Genomic DNA, 21500 nt, shown 5'->3' with positions numbered 1-21500 from the left:
CCCCTGTACCTTTAAGGGGAGGAGTGCTCCTTTAAAGGCTCACCTGCCCTCAAATCAAAAAAGAAAGGAGATTTCCAGTCACTGCTTACCAACCAGCCAGTGACCAACCGAATTATCCTGTCTAACAGTATGCGTTAAAAGCAGGGGTTTAGTTGCACACATTTGCAAATCCATGCGTAAGCTGCAGGCCACGGCAAGGCCCCCTGATATCTGCAGTCCCCTAACTCTACCTTTAAAGAGCGACTTTAAAAAAGGATGGGCTCCCTCCAGTCACCTGTCCTCCATCTATCTCATCAGAATGCATGTGCTCCCATTGTGGAGACTCTTAAAAAGGTAGAGTAAGGCTTCATTCACATGTCAGCGTATTGATCGTGGGCAGAATCGCCGCGATTCCGCCCGCGATCCGGAAATCATTGCAAATCGCGGGACGCCTGTGCGTTGCCCGCGATTTGCAACAGCACCCCAAACGCTGTGCGATGTTGTCGCGATTTCCGCATGCCGAATCGCGCAAAAAAAAAATTGCGGGACGCATTACGCTCCAAAGAAGCTCTTGTACTTTCCTGGGCGTAATGCGTCCTGCGATTTTTTTTGTGCGATGTTACCGCGATTCGGCAGGCGGAAATCGCGGCAACATCTCACAGCGTTTGGGGTGCTATTGCAAATCACGGGCAACGCACAGGCGTCCCGCGATTTGCAATGATTTCCAGATCGCGGGCGGAATCGCGGCGATTCTGCCCGCGAACAATACGCTGACATGTGAATGCAGCCTTAGGGACTGCAGATATCAGGGTGCCTTGCCGTGGCCTGCAGCTTACGCATGTATTTGCAAATGCGTGCAACGAAACCCCTGTTTTTAACGGAATATTGTTAGAAAGGTTAATTCGGTTGGTCGCTGGCTGGTTGGTAAGTAGTGACTGGAAATCTCCTTGCTTTTTTGATCTGCGTTTGCCCTTCCAGTGCTTCTTACTGATAAGACCAGTTATAGGTGGAGTAGGTGACCACTTTTTGCTCCCTCACCTGCCCTCAAGCCGATTTATTAAAATGCATTTGCTCCCATTGTGGAGACTCTCAGAAGCTAGGAACTACAGAAGACAGAGTGCCTTGACGGGGACTGTAGCTTACGCATGTATTTGCAAATGTGTTCAGACTAAACCCCCGTTCTTAACACATATTGTTAGACAGGTCAGTTGGGTGGCTGGTTGGTTGGTAAGTTTGAACTTAGAAATCTCTTTGTATTTGTTTGCTCCTACAAATGAATGGACGGCACACGAGATCCACAGATCTGCACAGCCTGGAGCCTTCACAGGGGTTATGGTTTCAGAGTCTCAGTACGGCAGACAGATGATGAACCGTATGAAGCGGCAGAAATTCAGAAATTTTTCAGCAGACAGACATAATATGCACTGCACTCCGGGATCCAATAAAATGAAGCAACAAATTGATGTGACGTTTCAGGGCAAGTCTTCACCCAGATGATCATTAATGTGATTAACATTCTCATAAAAAGCTTTTCGCATGTCCAGGTGACGGCTATTCCCAGAAATCAAGGTGAAGGAGCCTACCCACGGTGCCTTCTGCCAGCGTTACACATTTGGTGACAGTTTTAAACCGTGTCCCTGCGGAGGATGACCCCGGCTTTCCTGCTGTCACCTCTGTGCGTGCGCCAGTGAAAACGTCCAGCAGCTGTTCAAATATTTGACGTCTGAAAACGCTCAACTCTGGACACCGAGCCAATTCTAGCCGGTGTTTTTCTGTCGTTGTGAAGGATAGCAGACGTGGAGGGTGACACTCTGCACCCTGTGTCCCCCACCCTGTCACCTCCATTCCCAGCGATGGAGGAGTCTCATCAAGGCTGCCAGAGAGGCTGGAAACAGTCTGACCTTTGTGAGAGCTCTGGAATGAGATGTGTGATGAGGGGGGGGGGGGATACGTTTGCTGGGATGATAATCTGAACATGTGATGGAACCAAACCGCACCTTCTTATCCACTACCAAAAGTGTGCCATGGCCAGGCAGTCCAGAATGGCGGAATTACATTACATTGAGATTTTTCGAGCGTGTCAAAAACCTGTCCAATCTAATGAGTCTAAAGGTGTCTGGATGTGGATATAAAATTCGTTTTGAATATAGGAAACATTGTGTTCGGCCTGAACAGATAATGCTGGCCACCCATATTTAAGCGTGATAGAACGCTCCCCTTTAGATGTATCTCAGTCAGATATCTGAATGGTGTTTCGATCGGCCTTCACAAAATGATGATAAAATTAAAACAAGATTGCAAAAAATATTTAAAAGTGTGAAGCCATCTGAACACCGTGTGTACTGGAGAGCAGATCCCACTGGTGACATGGATACTGGGGAGTGAGGTGTATACCGGAGAGCAGATCTCACTGGTGACATGGATACTGGGGAGTGAGGTGTATACCGGAGAGCAGATCTCACTGGTGACATGGATACTGGAGAGCAGATCTCACTGGTGACATGGATACTGGAGAGCAGATCTCACTGGTGACATGGATACTGGAGAGCAGATCTCACTGGTGACATGGATACTGGAGAGTGAGCTGTATACTGGAGAGCAAATCTCACTGGTGACATGGATACTGGGGGTTGAGCTGTATACTGGAGAGCAAATCTCACTGGTGACATGGATACTGGGGGTTGAGCTGTGTACTGGAGAGCAGATCCCACTGTTGACTGGGATTACTGGAGAGCAGATCCCACTGTTGACTGGGATTACTGGAGAGCAGATCCCACTGTTGACTGGGATTACTGGAGAGCAGATCCCACTGTTGACTGGGATTACTGGAGAGCAGATCCCACTGTTGACTGGGATTACTGGAGAGCAGATCCCACTGTTGACTGGGATTACTGGAGAGCAGATCTCACTGGTGACTGGGATTACTGGAGAGCAGATCTCACTGGTGACTGGGATTACTGGAGAGCAGATCTCACTGGTGACTGGGATACTGGAGAGCAGATCTCACTGGTGACTGGGATACTGGAGAGCAGATCTCACTGGTGACATGGATACTGGGGAGTGAGGTGTATACTGGAGAGCAGATGTCACCGGTGACATGGATACTGGAGAGCAGATCTCACTGGTGACATGGATACTGGAGAGCAGATCTCACTGGTGACATGGATACTGGGGGTTGAGCTGTGTACTGGAGAGCAGATCCCACTGTTGACTGGGATTACTGGAGAGCAGATCCCACTGTTGACTGGGATTACTGGAGAGCAGATCCCACTGTTGACTGGGATTACTGGAGAGCAGATCCCACTGTTGACTGGGATTACTGGAGAGCAGATCTCACTGGTGACGTGGATACTGGAGAGTAAGATGTGTACTGGTGAGCAGACCTCACTGGTGACATGGATACTGGAGAGTAAGATGTGTACTGTTGAGCAGACCTCACTGATGTGAGCGGTGTATGTACTGGAGTGCAGAAAACAGTGTTCAGCAACTAGCTTGCATAATGAGTAGCTTGAAATTTTGGAGGTGGCCTGGAATATTACCCCACAAGAATCACAAACAAAATGGCATTTTGGAACCAAGTAGATATCTAAAACAAACTGAGTACACACATAAATTTAAAAAAAACACTGGTGTGAAGAATCTGGATGTCTGAAGATCGTTAGAATTCATCATACAAAGCTGAACCCCTCTGAGACAAAGTGCAAAAGGAGGTTCAAAATCAATATGTGGTTAACAGATCGGAGGTAACCGTGTGATGCTATGGGGCAAGGACCACATTCCAATGGAAGCTTCTTGCTAGTCAGTTCTCAACTCAAAAGGGGGGGGGGGTTTAACCTGATGCATGATAGGGGGCCACTAAGAATAAACAATGCAGCAAAATATTCACTTTGTAGTCAAGTTACTTCAGGTTAAAGATTACATTTTTGTCAAGTGTTAGAATGAAGTAGGAAAAGTCAACGCAGAAAAAAATAAATAAATCATTCTGCAAAAAAACACAGCTTTGCCCATGAAAGGGATTCTAAAGTGGTTCCAAAGGATGAAGGTGTTTTTTTTACCTTCATGCATTCTACGCAAGGTAATAAAATCTTCTGTGTGCACCACCCCCATCCTTACCTGAGCTCCCCCACCAGTGATGTTCCCAATAGTCTCGGCTGTCCCTGACTCTCCCTCCTCATTGGCTGAGAAAGCAGCAGGAGCACATTGGCCGAACCACAGCTGTGTGTATGCCTTACAGAAGCATAGAGCAGCGTCTCGGGAGAGAGCATGCAGCAGTGCCCCTAGGGCAAGCAGCTTTATCTAGGGGCACTGCACAAATTGGGGGGGGTCGGAGCCAGAAGCAAGACCCAAAAAGAAGAGGATCGGAGCTGCTCTGTGCAAAACCATTACACAGAGCAGGCAAGTAAAACATAGTTAAAAAAAAAAAAGAAGAGCTTTAGTATCACTTTAAATACTTTACCAGGAATATATATATAGTAAATCATTTTCTTTCTACTTGCTTATTGTAGGCCACGTCCTAACTGGAAGCCACATTCCAAGCTGAATTATTTAAAAAGGAGGGGAAAAGAAAAAAGAAAAACCAACAATGTTTTACCTTTGAGAGGAAGAGGTTGACTAATAAAGATTGATGAAAAACACACAGAGTTGGTGCAAAAACACAAAGTTGCAGCTCTCCTCTTCCCGTCGTTGCTCGGCAGGTGAGCTGACAAGTAATTCCCGTGTTGGCATTGAGTGGCACCTCTATAAACCTCCTGTCACTTTGGAGACAAACTTCTCTCATCAATCAGAGCCCACCCTTCAGGATCACTTACACCGCAGCCCTCTGACGGCCGTTCTGACACTGCGGGATTGCTGCGGCCTCTCCACAAATCAACAAACTGCTTTGTAGCGCAGCAGAGAGAACATTGCTGCTTCTAACACAACATCTCGGGCAATCCGATTAGTTGAATATGTACTTTGGTTCTGATGTGGAAAAACAGGCTGTGTCCGAAGCGTGGGCATCAGACTACAAGCCTCATCAGACTACAAGCCTCATCAGACTACAAGCCTCATCAGACCCGGGAGCCGGGCAGCTACGGGGAAATACAAGGTTTGATTTCAAAGCATAAAAGGTGACCTGCTGCTGCTTTCTGGAATTCATAGTTCTGCCACAGCTGGAGTCAGGCTGAACACAAGCAGAGCCGCGTGTTATTCAACTCAAAATCTAGGACAAGTTCTTCTAAACATAACTGCGTCTCCTACCTGCAAGGATGGCTTATTGTCCTCAAATAGTGCGCTGCTTCTCAGAGGGGTCCTCACATGGTTTCAGGAGGGGGCACACGTTCAGAAATCCCACTGAGTGCCCAACGTCTGACGAAAACAGCTCAGAAATCACAAGAAAGACAAAACTTTGACCTGCTTTAGTGTGACGTGTAAATCTATGTGGCATCTATGTGACGTTACATACCCAACAACAGACTCCAGAGAGAAGGGTCACTGATCCAATGCCTGGACAGAACAGAACTCTAAATAACAAAGGTGACGGATACCCATCTGTGTCCATCATGTGTGTATGCAGCATTTTATACTACAATCCTAGAGGAGCTCTGTGTGCTTCCTCCTGCCGGTGACCCCTCTGTATATAAAGATCTATATAGAGGAATCAGGACCTCCTTCCTCCTGCCGGAGACCCCTCTAGTGATATAAAGATCTATATAAAGGAATCAGGACCTCCTTCCTCCTGCCGGAGACCCCTCTAGTGATATAAAGATCTATATAGAGGAATCAGGACCTCCTTCCTCCTGCTGGAGACCCCTCTAGGGATATAAAGATCTATATAGAGGAATCAGGACCTCCTTCCTCCTGCCGGAGACCCCTCTAGTGATATAAAGATCTATATAGAGGAATCAGGACCTTCCATCCTCCTGCTGGGGACCCCTCTAGTGATATAAAGATCTATATAGAGGAATCAGGACCCCCTTCCTCCTGCTGGGGACCCCTCTAGTGATATAAAGATCTATATAGAGGAATCAGGACCTCCTTCCTCCTGCTGGAGACCCCTCTAGGGATATAAAGATCTATATAGAGGAATCAGGACCTCCTTCCTCCTGCCGGAGACCCCTCTAGTGATATAAAGATCTATATAGAGGAATCAGGACCTTCCATCCTCCTGCTGGGGACCCCTCTAGTGATATAAAGATCTATATAGAGGAATCAGGACCTCCTTCCTCCTGCTGGGGACCCCTCTAGGGATATAAAGATCTATATAGAGGAATCAGGACCTCCTTCCTCCTGCTGGGGACCCCTCTAGTGATATAAAGATCTATATAGAGGAATCAGGACCTTCCATCCTCCTGCTGGGGACCCCTCTAGTGATATAAAGATCTATATAGAGGAATCAGGACCTCCCTCCTGCTGGTGACCCCTCTAGTGATATAAAGATCTATATAGAGGAATCAGGACCTCCTTCCTCCTGCTGGGGACCCCTCTAGGGATATAAAGATCTATATAGAGGAATCAGGACCTCCTTCCTCCTGCTGGGGACCCCTCTAGTGATATAAAGATCTATATAGAGGAATCAGGACCTCCTTCCTCCTGCTGGAGACCCCTCTAGTGATATAAAGATCTATATAGAGGAATGGGGACCTCCTTCCTCCTGCTGGGGACCCCTCTAGGGATATAAAGATCTATATAGAGGAATCAGGACCTTCTTCCTCCTGCTGGGGACCCCTCTAGTGATATAAAGATCTATATAGAGGAATCAGGACCTCCTTCCTCCTGCTGGGGACCCCTCTAGTGATATATAGATCTATATAGAGGAATCAGGACCCCCTTCCTCCTGCTGGGGACCCCTCTAGTGATATAAAGATCTATATAGAGGAATGGGGACCTCTTTCCTCCTGCTGGGGACCCCTCTAGTGATGCACCCCAGAACTTTTTGCATTGCCTTTTGTTTGGTCACACGGTTTGCTCATTTTTTAATCAGAAAATAAGCACTCTGAAATTTCAGGACCAAATGACTGTTTTATTCATACACAGACTGTGTGGTTTAGGGAGAAAGATGACCCAACCAAAATGGACTTTAGCAGCTCACACTAAAGTGGTTCTAAAGCCTTAAGGTTTTTCACCCTAATGTATTCTATACAATAAGGTAAAAAAAACTTTCTGTGCTGAAGCCCCCCCTCATTTTTCTTACCTGAGCCTGATCCAGTGACATCCAAGAGAGTAGCCGTTCCCGCTGCTGTCAATCAAATGCTGAGACACGTGAGCAGGGGGCGGGGCCGAGCTGCCTGCTTTGTGCCAATAGATGTAGACTGGGCAGCTTGGGAGCAAGCACGGGTGCCCCCATTGAAATCGGTTTTCTGTGGGACACTCGCCAAAGAGGAGGGGCCTGGAGCACCGACGGGGGACCCCAGAAGAAGAGGATCGGCGCTGCTCTGTGCAAAACCATTACACAGAGCAGGCAATTATAACAGGTTTGTTATTTTACATTTTGTAAAAAAATGAAGAAGGTTTAATAACAGTTTAAAGTAGACCTATGTGTTTTTTTAAGCTTAAACCAATAAAAAACGTTAACCCCCTCCCTTTTTGTTAAAATTTCTGTGAGTTTCCTTTTAATTCCAGTTGTGTCCCTTGGACCGAAAATGAGACAAATATCCAACTAGGGTGCTGACATGAAGCAACGTTGACTCTTACTAGCAGAGTTCTCCAATTACCAAAGCTATTTAGTTTCTTTACCCCGGACACAGCCCGATATGCAAGGTATGTTCTGAAACCACCCAAATAACGTTTATTTTGGGGTCCCCCACAACACCACCACAAAGAGAAATATTACTAAAGTTGGCTGAGTGACTGGCAGTCCTTTACAGCGCAAGCTGCAGAGCCGTCTCCCACCTGCAGGCAGGCTGCCAGTTAAGTTAGCAGGCAGGAAGAAGACGTAAAGCTCTACCTAAAGCAGTGGCTTTATTTTCCCGAGCACTCCACATTTCTGGAGAAATAACTAGTGCTGACAGGAAAGGGATCAGAGCAGTTTAACAACTCGGGCAATCAAACCGAAGCATGAAAGCGGGAGGGGAAACGTCCAGGCACCTGAGGACTCGGCGCTCGCCTGGAGAACAGCTGGAAATCATACACCAGATCCCAGAGCACACAGCGGGCCCCTGGGCCGACTTCTAATTAATGACACACCGAAAGGCTTTCTGCTTTTACAGGGCAGAAGTGAAAATATGCAAGTGTTGAAATGCTACATTTCATTAAAGGGGGGGGGGGGCAACTCTTTAACCTCAAACTAGATTTTTTTTTTATGACCCTGCCAGCAAAATGAAATTCACTGTTAATTTAATCAATTAATCAGCATATTGATTCACAAAGCAGGGCTGGCAGGGGGCCACATGCGGCGGATGTGAACACACTTGCAGACTGCTGTACAGCCAGAACATGAAACCAGTAACAGAGATATTACAATACTGGATATGACGTCTGAGAGCAGCAGCAAGAAAGTATAATGGGGATACAAGACACCCGCAGGGCAGGCGGTGTTCCTGTCTGGGAGGAGGGCTGCTTAAAGTGATTGTAAAGGTAAATTATATAATTAAAAATAAAAAACCACCATCTTTATACTTACCTGCTGTGTGCAATGGAACCGCCTCTTTTCGGGTCCCTCGCTGGCGCTCCTGGCCCCTCCCCTCTGTCCAGTGCCACCATGGGAAGCCGCTTCCTATGGGGTACTAGTGCATGCCCACACCCAAAGCTCTGCTGCTGTCCATTAAAACAGACATCAGGACTCTGTCCTGCCCCCCCGCTCCCTCGTCACTGGCTTTGAATAACAGCACTGGCAGCCAATGGCTCAAGAGGGCTCAGGTGTAAAAGGGAGGGGGGGGGGATGCTGCCACCTAAACATTTCTTTAACTTAATGCAAGGAATGCATTAGGAGGAAAACAAGAAAAAAAAATATTCTGACCCATATATATATATATACATACATACATACATACATACACACACACACACAGTAATAGTAGTGGATACTTGCAGAGATTTGCTTGTAGTAGGCAGGGGGATTGTCTGTGGCTGAGCCCAGGAGGAAGCATGCGGCTGCAGTATAGAGCAAAGCTGCTACTTCCTGTGTACGGCTCCTCCTGTCACAGGCGGAGGGCATCTGATATCACTCCGCCTGTGAGCCCAAACTATACAGGAAGTAGCGGCTCTGTTCAAGAAAATAACAGCTAAGCCGGTGTTCTAAAATTTTCTCGGACCCGTGAAAAAAAAAATCGGACCTCGTCACTTCCGGTGATGGGAGTCTCAAGTGCGCATGCGCATAAGACATTATCTTGGTTTGGTAAACTTATAACACATAGCGGGCAGCTGAATGAGAGGAGGCGGGGCTGAGGTGGGACGGAAGACACCGCCGCGTCATCTGCAGAGCTGAATAGAGGAGGCGGGAGAGGAGGTGCGGCCGTGTAATAAATGCAGGACTTTAGCGAGTCCTTGTTTTATTATCTTTAGCAATTATCGTATTATTTATCCTTAGGATTTCATTACATTTACTATTTATATAATACAAAATAAGAAATACTAAATGTAAAGATAATAAAACATAAGGAGTCGCTAAAGTCCTGCATTTATTACACGGCCGCACCTCCGTCCCACTTCCTCCACCAGCTCTGCAGATGTGCCTCCGTCCCTAATGTCTCGATGACGCGGCGGTGTCCTCCGTCGCACCTCAGCCCCGCCTCCTCTCAATCAGCTGTCCGCTCTGTTATAATTTTGCCAAACCTCGAAAAATGTCTTCTGCGCATGCGCACGGACGACTCCCACCCGCTGTTTTGTGATGCTCTGTCCACCGGAAGTGACGAGGTCCGATTTTTTCACGGGTCCGACAAAATTTTACAACACCGGGGACAAGGTGGGGAGACTCAGGGACACCGCTGGGAGACTCGGGATCAGTGTCCGCGGACCGCCAGGTAGGGATTTAGTCAGTATTCACTCCATAAGACGCACAGACATTTCCCCCCAATTTTGGGGGAGAAAAAAAAAAAGTGCGTCTTATGGAGCGAAAAATACAGTATATAAAATAATTGTATTATATTCAACTCTTTAATTATCATCATGAAATTTAAATGAATACAAAATTATTTGCTCATTATCGGCACCTTTTGAAGCAGGGTTAACAATCCTGCTTGCTGCATATTTGGCAAACTGAACCAAAAACGCACCTCCACATTGAAATGCATCAAAACGCAGCAAGAACACATCAAGAATGCACCTGTGTTGCGTTTTTGATAGGGATGCACCAATCCGATATTCGGATCGGATATCGGTGCCGATATGGGGATCGGTAACATTGACCGATCCACGGCCCGATCCGGTCTTGAGTAACGGCTCAGCCATCCCTTACTAGGTGTAGTAGTAGTAGTATGGGATGGGAGCCGCTACTTCCTGTATAGGTCCGGCTCACAGGCGGAGTGATATCAGATGCACTCCGCCTGTGAATGGAGGAGCCGTACACATGAAGCAGCGGGTTTGCTCTGTACTGCAGCCGCATGCTTTATGTGTAGCTCCGGATCGGTTCCGGTATCGGTGATTTCACAACGCCAGATATCGGTATCGGGTCCAAAAAAGTCGGATCAGTGCATCCCTAGTTTTTGATGCCATTTTTTGGGTCCCATGACCTGTGAAAACATTGCCAATAATGGCTGCTGAAAACGTCTGCGATTTTGCTGCTTTTTTTTTTTTTTTTCGGTTGACATTTTTCAGGACATCACTAGGAGCTGTAAATCTTGTACTTTCTCATAAAGCTTTGGACATACTTTGCTGCTAAATAGAAAGGTTTGATGTCAGAAACTTCTGTGAACGGGTCGCACAGCAGCGAATGTCAGCTTCTTCATTCAATGCCTACAAACGTATTATTTGGGGTACGATGTACCTTTAAAATGTTGCATATTTCTCAAAAGGATGTTCTGTGTCTAAAATGTATTATAAGTCATCACTGAGGACAAAAAGAGAAATATGTATTTAGGAGGGAAAAAACAAAAACAAACATACAGTTTATAAAAAAAAAAATCTAAGTGAATATAATGTAAGGTATTGGTAGAGATGGAGGGAGGGCAGGACTGTCTTTGTTGGAGCCGCAGAGAGGAGAGAGATGTGCTGTCTGGTTAATTTAGAAGCCAGGTTGGTAATCGGGTTTATTTAGTCATTGGCTTCCCCGGTTGGCAGTGTAGGAGGGAGAGAGGCTTTCCATTAGAGCGGCCCGTCCTTGGGGAAATTCTCTCCCTCGCAGCTCATGTTACGCTCCCGTCATTGCTGGCAGCCTTTATACACATTTCCAGCTCTTTAATTAAAAGTCACAGAGCTGCACGGCCAATCAGCTTGCGCAGAGGAGGATAACAACCTGCCAGAGTTATTTAGAAAGGAGCAAAAAGGCAAAAATGTTGAGAAGTGATTACCAGAGAGAGAGAGAGAGAGAGAGAGAGAGAGAGAGAGGCTGCACATCGCAGCAATTAACTGACACCAAACTACCGGCCTTTGTCTGCTTACTGCAGGAATATTCATCTGATAATCGAAGGCAAAGCGAATCCATTCTAGAAAGAACCCTCCAATAGTCACCCAAACTGGCCAATCAGGTTTTGTCATCAAATGACAGCAAGCATTTAATCCGTTCCTTCAGCCTGTACATATACACAATATAATTCCAAAAGTATTGGGACCCCTCTCTATATAATTCCAAAAGTATTGGGACGCCTCTTTATATACACTATATTACCAAAAGTATTGGGACCCTTCTCTATATACACTATATTACCAAAAGTATTGGGACCCCTCTTTATATACACTATATTACCAAAAGTATTGGGACGCCTCTTTATATACACTATATTACCAAAAGTATTGAGACGCCTCTCTATATACACTATATTACCAAAAGTATTGGGACGCCTCTCTATATACACTATATTACCAAAAGTATTGGGACCCTTCTCTATATACACTATATTACCAAAAGTATTGGGACCCCTCTTTATATACACTATATTACCAAAAGTATTGGGACGCCTCTCTATATACACTATATTACCAAAAGTATTGGGACCCTTCTCTATATACACTATATTACCAAAAGTATTGAGACCCCTCTTTATATACACTATATTACCAAAAGTATTGGGACGCCTCTCTATATACACTATATTACCAAAAGTATTGGGACGCCTCTCTATATACACTATATTACCAAAAGTATTGGGACGTATCTCTATATACACTATACTACCAAAAGTATTGGGACGCCTACCTTTACACACACATGAACTTTAGTGGCATCCCAGTCTAATGCCCCGTACACACGTACCGATCGTCGGCCGACCAATCGGCCGTCTTTTGTCCCCGGGCTGTCGTGTCCGCTGAAAAGTGCAAAAGACTGCACACGAATTTTGTCCGCCGACTGCAGAAGTGATGTCATGTGATGGTTAACTTTCCCTCTGTTTTTTCTTTTCTGAGCATGCCCAGTCTTGCAAATCTGCTGTCTGTCGGCCGAATTCTGTACTGACTGGCGAACAATCGGCCGTTCTGGTGTCGGCCTACAAAAATTTTAATGCTTGCACGACAGATTCTGTTCGGCCAAAAGTGCGCTGTCGGCTGTCGGAAGCATCATACTAACAAGCCTACAATCGGCCGATCGGTCGTCGGCCGAATCTTTTCGGCCGACAATCTGCACGTGTGTACGGGGCATTAGTCTGTAGGGTTCCATATTGAGTTGGTCCACCCTTTGCAGCTATAACACCTTCAACTCTTCTGGGAAGGCTGTCCACAAGGTTTAGGAGTGTCTACGGGAATGTTTCACCATTCTTCCAGATGCACATTTGTGAGGTCAGGCACTGATGTTGGAGAGAAGGCCTGGCTCGCAATCTAATTGATCCCAAAGGTGTTCTATCGGGTTGAGGTCAGGCCAGTCAAGTTCCTCCACCCCAAACTCACTCATTCATGACTATGGACCTTGCTTTCTGCACTGGTCCAAATCATTTGGTGGAGGGGGGCTTATGGTGGAGGGGAGATTATGGTGGAGGGGTGTTTTTCAGGGGTTGGGTTTGGCCCCTTAGTTCCAGTTAAGGGAACTCTGAAGGCGTCAGCATATCAAGATATTTTGGACAATTTCATGCTCCCACCTTTGTGGGAGGAGTTTGGGGATGGCCCCTTCCTGTTCCAACATGACTGCACACCAGTGCACAAAGCAAGGTCCATAAGGACATGGATGAGCGAGTTTGGGGTGGAGGAACGTGACTGGCCTGCACAGAGTCCTGACCTCAACCCAATGGTGATGGGATGAATTAGAGCGGAGACTGGGAGCCAGGCCGTCTCGTCCAACATCAGTGCCTGACCTCACAAATGTACTTCTGGAAGAATGGTGAAACATTCCCATAGACACTCCTAAACCTTGTGGACAGCCTTCACAGAAGAGTTGAAGCTGCTATAGCTGTAAAGGGCGGAGCCAACTCAATATTGAACCCTACGGACTAAGACTGGGATGCCATTAAAGTTCATGTGTGTGTAAAGGCCGGCGTCCCAATACTTTTGGTAATAGTGTGTGTGTGTGATTATATATATATATATATATATATATATATATATATATATATATATATATATATATATATATATATATATATATATATATATATATACATATATACACATACATACACACACATACACACACACACTTTTTTTTTTTTAACTCATTCTGGTTATATTGTGTTTTCCATAGGTCATGGGACTCAAAAACCGCATCAAAAACATAGCAGGCAGCGGGTGCATAATTCACGTGACGCATTTTCAATGCATTTCAATGGAAAGGTGATTTTTTCTTTAACTGACCAAAAATGCAGCAAGTAAGATTTTTAACACCACAATGGAAGCGCAACAGCCCAGTGTGAAGACATTCATAGAATTTAAAGGGATGCATTTTTCTTGCACTAGAGGTGCTGATAATGGCCGATAAATTCATGTTCATTTGAAATTCATAATTAAAAAGTCGAATACAATTATATGTAAAAACAAATAATATTTCTTAAAAACTGTCATTTTCGGTTTCAGCCAAGTGCATCCTGAATTTTCGGTTTCGGTGCACCGCTAGTTAAGAGCCCCCCCCCCCCCCCCTTTTCAATGGTTTGGCCATTTTCTGTACTGTGATTTTACGGCTCACAGGGATTGCATAGCAGGTGGAGAGGGGGAGGGAAGAACCAGGGAAGGTAAAGTACAAACAGGTAAAACTTCAGCTTTCATTTTTTTCAATCACAAAAGCAGAAAGAATTGTGAAAATAGAAATGTAAAAATGAAAATAGAATGTTTATGTAAAATTGTATTTAGTTGAAGAGATTGTAGAGAACTTCCTCCAGTATCTCTCAGAGCCGGCCGCTCCTCAGGGACAAACTTTCCTTTCCTCAAAGTGAAAATTGTAAGTAGATTTTCCAAATGGAAAGCAATTTCATGATCCACTTTCCTTCCCCTAAATTGCCATCTAGCTGGCAGCGTGGCTGAGAGGTGATTGACTGACGGAACCGGGGACGCAGCCGGCACACTTGGGCGCCTCATGTCTGCCGGTGGGAGGCAGATTGGGTTTGACGTGAACTTCTCTGCAAAGAAAGCAACCTGAGGAGGATTTCTGGTGTCAGGAAAGATTAGACCGGCTGTCCTTTCACTGCTATAACCTGGAACAATTCTGTAAAAATGGCTGCACAAAGGTTAGACAGACCTGAGATCTGCTGACATTCGAGTTATCCCAACACCTGGACGGTGCCGGTACAATCAGCGCCTCCCCTGTAGGAGCACACTGGCTCCCCCATCTGTATCACATATCGAGGGGTGCACACACACGCGATGCTCACATTTCCTCTCACCTACAATCCAACCGGACAGTTTCCTCAAGCTGGCGTTATCACTCCCTCTAACCACTCTTGGCAGGCAATCTAATTTTCCCTGAAAAGGTCACCGCCATTTTAACTGCCTTTCAATCACATTAAGCACGCTGCTGCCTGTGCTTAGAGGCATGTGCCTTTCCTGCTCCTGGCTGAGGTGCGATCAATAGACTGACATACTGCTCACTTCACGCTCATCTCTCCTCCACACCCAGACGCATCCAACAACTTACAAATAGTATTTATTACATTTGTCCCATCGGTGGACACGCACAGCAAAAATAAAGTGACATTACAAGAAGGTATATGGGATCTAATGTACGCTACTACCACCCAGGACCAGCAACGTGTCCTCTGACATCACAAGTATAGAACCAGCTCAGTGCTGATAGGACGAGGACAGAGGAGCAGAGCCAGGACAAATCCAACCTATAGGACCAGCAACGTGTCCTCTGACATCTCAGGTATAGGACCAGCTCAGTGCTGATAGGACAAAGACAGAGGAGCAGAGCCAGGACAAATCCAACCTATAGGACCAGCAACGTGTCCTCTGACATCTCAGGTATAGAACCAGCTCAGTGCTGATAGGACGAGGACAGAGGAGCAGAGCCAGGACAAATCCAACCTATAGGACCAGCAACGTGTCCTCTGACATCTCAGGTATAGGACCAGCTCAGTGCTGATAGGACGAGGACAGAGGAGCAGAGCCAGGACAAATCCAACCTATAGGACCAGCAACGTGTCCTCTGACATCTCAGGTATAGAACCAGCTCAGTGCTGATAGGACGAGGACAGAGGAGCAGAGCCAGGACAAATCCAACCTATAGGACCAGCAACGTGTCCTCTGACATCTCAGGTATAGGGCCAGCTCAGTGCTGATAGGACAAAGACAGAGGAGCAGAGCCAATAGACTGAAATCCAACCTATAGGACCAGCTCAGTACTGAGAGGAGGAACAGAGGAGAAGAGTCAAAAGATTGAAATCCAACCTATAGGACCAGCTCAGTGCTGATAGGACGAGGACAGAGGAGCAGAGTCAATGCTGACTGTGAAATCCAACATATATTCCATTGGCTGCTGTGTAAGCCAATGAGGAGCGAGAGACCCGGAATTGCCACTGCTCTCATGCACATTGCTTGATCGAGATGGAGGGGAGGAAGCTGCTGCACCCATAAGATTATTTTTTTTTTTTTTTTACCTTAATGCATAGAATAAGTTACGGTAAAACACACTGAACCGTCAGAACCACTTTATTGCCCCTCTAACACCCACGTCTGACCCACTTATACTCACCTGGTCTGTACTTCATTTCTCTACTGCTATCAGAGCTGCTAGAAAATATGTGCTGCATCCAGGTATGGGAAGCATGTGACCTCCTCCTATGAAGCAGTGCTCAGGCCCAGTGACCAATTGAGAATGACAACACCATCAACACCCCGTCCCAAAACCAGCGGAGGTCTAAGCACACTTGTAAACCACATATGTGTACATTTGGGTAAGTCCATGACACTGCTTTTCAAATGTTTGCATAAGCCAGACTAAACCTAATTGGTGTCTGTGAGGAAATCCTGACCGCTGGCACAAAAACTTACAGGGTCCAGATTGGAAAAACAAATTGGCATCTTATGGGTAAAAGATAACCTGCACAATACAGTGCTGTACATGCAACCAGTGAGGAGTTAAGCAGCAGATTCAGAGCCATTGCCCTGCCAATCACTGACAGGCTTATTTTCCAGGCGGAATCAGTGTGTGCGCCGGGCGTCTCTGTGCTGAGCAACGGTCTCCTCTCTGCGATGAGCAACGGGCTCCTCTCTGCGGTGAGCAACGGGCTCCTCTGCGCTAAGCACGGTTATAGAGCGTCTCCTCTTATGTGCGTTTAGCCATTTAAGGGATGACAGCGCTTTTCTCCTGAGCACAGATAACAATATTGGTTTTAGATTGACTTTACAGATTTTCTCTGCAGCAGAAAGAAAACGAATTTTCTACAAAAGGAAGCAGCACTTCAATGGAGGACATTAAATCCACAGAGAACTGCCAAGGAGTATTCAGCAACCCATCAGCTCTCCAAATGTGGAATATGAACACCGAATGTCACATCAGCGGCTTCTTTATACAAAAACAGCCGAATGTTTATTTCTGTACGGCCAGGAAGAACCGCTCAATGCTATTTGTTACTTCTTCACAACATAGAATGCAGATTGCTTTGTGTAAAAGGCTCTGCAGACATGGATATCCTTCCCGTTAAACGTGTCACTTTGTATTAAAAGAGGAATATGGGCTAAAAACACAAACATGCTCACCTAGATGGCTGCAGCATCGATCTGATGCTGCATCTGTCCCACTCTGCTTCTACACTGAGAGCTGAGCGATCCACACACCGCTAACCACATGACTGCTGATCGCTCAGTCCTCACTCTTCAGCGAGCAGACAGTGGGGACCGTCAGTCACCGGCTCTCTGCTCTGCCCCTGCAGTGCTCACTGGAGCGCTGGGCTGTGGAGGAAGCTTAGGCTCTCAAGAGGCACGCTGAGACAGCTGCTGGTCAACAGGGATGGGCTCAGGTGTGTTTGGATCCTAGTCCCAACCCACCTGAGCAATCACAGCCAATCATGAGCAGCCTAGTCAGGGCATGTGCAGCTGCAGACCAAGAAATGCCTCACTGCCTATTGCTGGCCACACACACAGAATTTCGGCTGTTTGCAGACTGAACGATTATTCAATTGGTCGAAAGCAAATTGGCCACTAACTTACAGAATAAACTTTTTTACAGAATCGTTTTCATGATCATAATGATCGTTCGATAAAATGCACAATACGAGTCAGAATATTATTTTTATTTCAATTTTACCATACACGTAAAAACTTTCGTAGAAACGATAAAAGTTTTCACTATGGATCCATCGACATTAGCCGGGCACACGATCGAAATTGTCGGTAAACTTGTGTTCACTAACGGCCCAATTTTCTAACGATCTTTCCTAAAACGACCATTTTCATCCGAAATTCTGTGCGTGTATGGGCCGGCATATGATTGGCGGTGTGCAGGATTCCTCAGGTGGGTTAGGACTAGGATCTGAACAAGCCTGAGCACACCCCTACTGGTTAGGCATCTGGTCAGATCCTGACGTTGTTGGGACCCTGTAAAGCTTGGAGCAGCTCTGTCATGTCACCCGAGTCTGGGTCACAGGAGGACAGAACACAGGGCACTCTTGTGACCCACAGGAGAAGTATTGCCAAGAAAGCTTTGGCCTTACTTTAATCATTTGTGGATTTTGGGTGTATTATACAAGAAAGAAAGAAAGAAGAGAAAAAAGAAAAAACCACAACACACACCTTTATCTAGAATGCAGAACAGTCCATTGTGCCTTTAGGAGTTATGGGCCATACACACTATACAATTTTCTGAAGACTTTTTCCTTTAGAGACTTACCAAAACCACATAATGAGGTCAAACCTAAACACTTTCAATTTGTATGCAATCTGGCCCGCCCTTGCACTACATAGAAAAGGTAAATCTGAAGGAAATCTAACCACAAAAGTTGGATAGTGTGTATCCAGCTTTAGGCTCGGTTTACACTATCCTGACTCCAAAGTGGTGCAACTTTCACTGCAACTTTGGAATCAGACTTTGATGTGACGTTGTATCAAAGACGGACCAATGTAGGAACATTTTCTAAAGTCGGACAGACTTGTGTAGTATTATCAGGTAAGACGGCTCTTATAGGGAAACATTGAATTTCACATCAACCAACTTGGGGTCCCACAAGTCAGATACTATGTGACATCAGTGTGAACCGAGCCCTAATGTGTAGCAATGTTCCTATTGCTACATTGTATCCACTATGGTTCATGCATAGCGGATCAAAGTGGTAAAGTAAAAAAAAAAAAAATATATATATATACAAAAACGATGCTTCTATTCTGCCCTTATAAATCCTCTGTAAACCCCAATCAGCCTTCTTTAGGAAGTGTTCCTAAGCCCAGGAGCCTGCACTCACTATCTCTGGTCTCCCACAGTGCACAGAACATACAATTTCAATAGTTTTAGTTAATAAAAAATGCTAAATATCTTTTCTCATCAGCAGTATAGCAGTCTTGTGACTTCTATCAGTGTCTGGTTAAAGCTTGGAGGAGGATTTTTTATTTTCCTCTGACTGTCCTATGAGGTTGCATAACCCCTGACCCTCTGTCTGGACAGCTCTGATTGGCCCTGCGCCGATCATAAACACCATCCGGAAAAAAAAAAAAACCCAAAACAAACACCTCTCTAGCAGTGACTCCAAGGCTCTGTTCCATCAGAAGATGGATTGGGGACCGTGGGAGAAGGGGGAGGATCAGAGAAGACAGGATCAACAGTCTTACACAAAGCAGAGAATTGACCCCTTTAGGTTCCACATCGAGTATAACAAGCATGCTTTACTGCATATGCAGGCTGATTTTAATGTTGTGGGTTTAGTAATACTTTAAAGTGATTGTAAAGTGTCTTTTTTTTTTTTTTTAACAAATATGTTATACTTATCTGCCCTATGCAGTGGTTTTGCACACAGCGCCCTGGATTCTCCTCTTCTCGGGTCCCTCTTCTGTGCTTCTGGCCCCTCCCTCCTATCGAGTGTCCCCACAGCAAGCAGCTTGCTATAGGGGCACCCAAGCCAAGCTGCATCTCAGTGTGTCAATTCAGACCCGGCCCCTCTTTCTCCTGATTAGCTACCTGACTTTGATTGACAGCAGCAGGAGCCAATGGCGACGCTGCTGTGTTTCAGCCAATCAGAAGGGAGAGTCCCAGATGGCCGAGGGACTCGTGGGCATCGCTGGATAGAGATGGGGTGGCTGCTACACACAGAAGGCTTTTTATTTTAGTATAGAATGCAACTTCTGCCTTTACAACTCCTATTTAACCTTTAGCTGCTATTTGACTGTCAATTTTATTTTTCTATTTTTTACCATTATTTTTTTTTCACCCTTTTGGTTTAGATCGCTTTTTAATTTTTTTTTGAAATGATGCATTGCACAAAAAAAAAAAAAAAAAAAAAAACAACAATTAGCTACAGAACTGATCACACAAAGTGCAAATTTTTCATAAATTTGTTATATCTAGAATAGATCACACAGAAAATTCGGGAATTTTGCAAGACAATATTGCTAAGAGGACGCCCCGTTTGTGCAAAAAAGCCATTTTAGCTCTCCCACCTGGGCACCCCCCCACCCCATTGATTTGTGGCACTCCCATTCTTTTATCCATTTTTTTTTTTTTATACTCTTCAGACTGCTCTGGGGATCTCCCGGAAAACCCGGCTGACAGACAGCAGACTTCAAGAGTTGCACATCTGGGTCCAGTGTCCTACCAAAACATTTTTAGCAAACAGAACTCAGCTGGAAGCCGAGAACATGAGAAGCTGGAAGATGAAAGGAAGATTGCCGTGTGTGAAGATCCCATTGCCGTGTGTGTGTGTGTAGGTGAAGATCCCATTGCCGTGTGTGTGCGTGTGTGTGAAGATTCCCCCATTGCCGTGTGTGAAGATTCCCCCATTGCCGTGTGTGAAGATTCCCCCATTGCCGTGTGTGAAGATTCCCCCATTGCCGTGTGTGTGTAGGTGAAGATCCCATTGCTGTGTGTGTAGGTGAAGATCCCATTGCCGTGTGTGTGTGTAGGTGTAGATCCCATTGCCGTGTGTGTGTGTAGGTGTAGATCCCATTGCCGTGTGTGTGTGTAGGTGAAGATCCCATTGCCGTGTGTGTAGGTGTAGATCCCATTGCTGTGTGTGTGTGTGTAGGTGTAGATCCCATTGCTGTGTGTGTGTGTAGGTGTAGATCCCATTGCCATGTGTGTAGGTGAAGATCCCATTGCCGTGTGTGTGTGTAGGTGAAGATCCCATTGCTGTGTGTGTGTGTAGGTGAAGATCCCATTGCCGTGTGTGTGTGTAGGTGAAGATCCCATTGCCGTGTGTGTGTGTAGGTGAAGATCCCATTGCCGTGTGTGTGTGTAGGTGAAGATCCCATTGCCGTGTGTGTGTGTAGGTGAAGATCCCATTGCCGTGTGTGTGTGTAGGTGAAGATCCCATTGCCGTGTGTGTGTGTAGGTGAAGATCCCATTGCCGTGTGTGTGTGTAGGTGAAGATCCCATTGCCGTGTGTGTGAGAAGGTGAAGATCCCATTGCCGTGTGAGAAGGTGAAGATCCCATTGCCGTGTGAGAAGGTGAAGATCCCATTGCCGTGTGAGAAGGTGAAGATCCCATTGCCGTGTGAGAAGGTGAAGATCCCATTGCCGTGTGTGAAGGTGAAGATCCCATTGCTGTGTGTGTGTGTGTATAGACCCCATTGCCGTGTGTGTAGACCCCATTGCCGTGTGTGTAGACCCCATTGCCGTGTGTGTAGACCCCATTGCCGTGTGTGTAGACCCCATTGCCGTGTGTGTAGACCCCATTGCCGTGTGTGTAGACCCCATTGCCGTGTGTGTAGACCCCATTGCCGTGTGTGTAGACCCCATTGCCGTGTGTGTAGACCCCATTGCCGTGTGTGTAGATCAATGTTTTAACAATGCATTACAATTTACCTAAACCCATTCGATTTGTAATTGACTAAAATGTACTGGAGATTTTAGTTGACTAAAATGTGACTAAAACAGCATTTTTATGTCA

At 45.9% G+C, this 21500-nt stretch overlaps 1 protein-coding gene across 4 annotated transcripts in view; it reads right to left on the bottom strand.

Moving 5' to 3' along the window:
• The window catches only part of RNF220 (ring finger protein 220), a 337403-nt gene that overhangs the window by 45542 nt on the left and 270361 nt on the right, over positions 1-21500 (bottom strand). The window lies entirely within an intron of this gene.

Source organism: Pelophylax lessonae (genome assembly GCF_965119305.1).
Source record: "Pelophylax lessonae genome assembly, chromosome: 8".
NCBI lineage: Eukaryota > Metazoa > Chordata > Amphibia > Anura > Ranidae > Pelophylax > Pelophylax lessonae.
The sequence above is the reverse complement of the archived record's forward strand: the minus strand, read 5'-3'. Positions and strand labels throughout refer to the sequence as shown.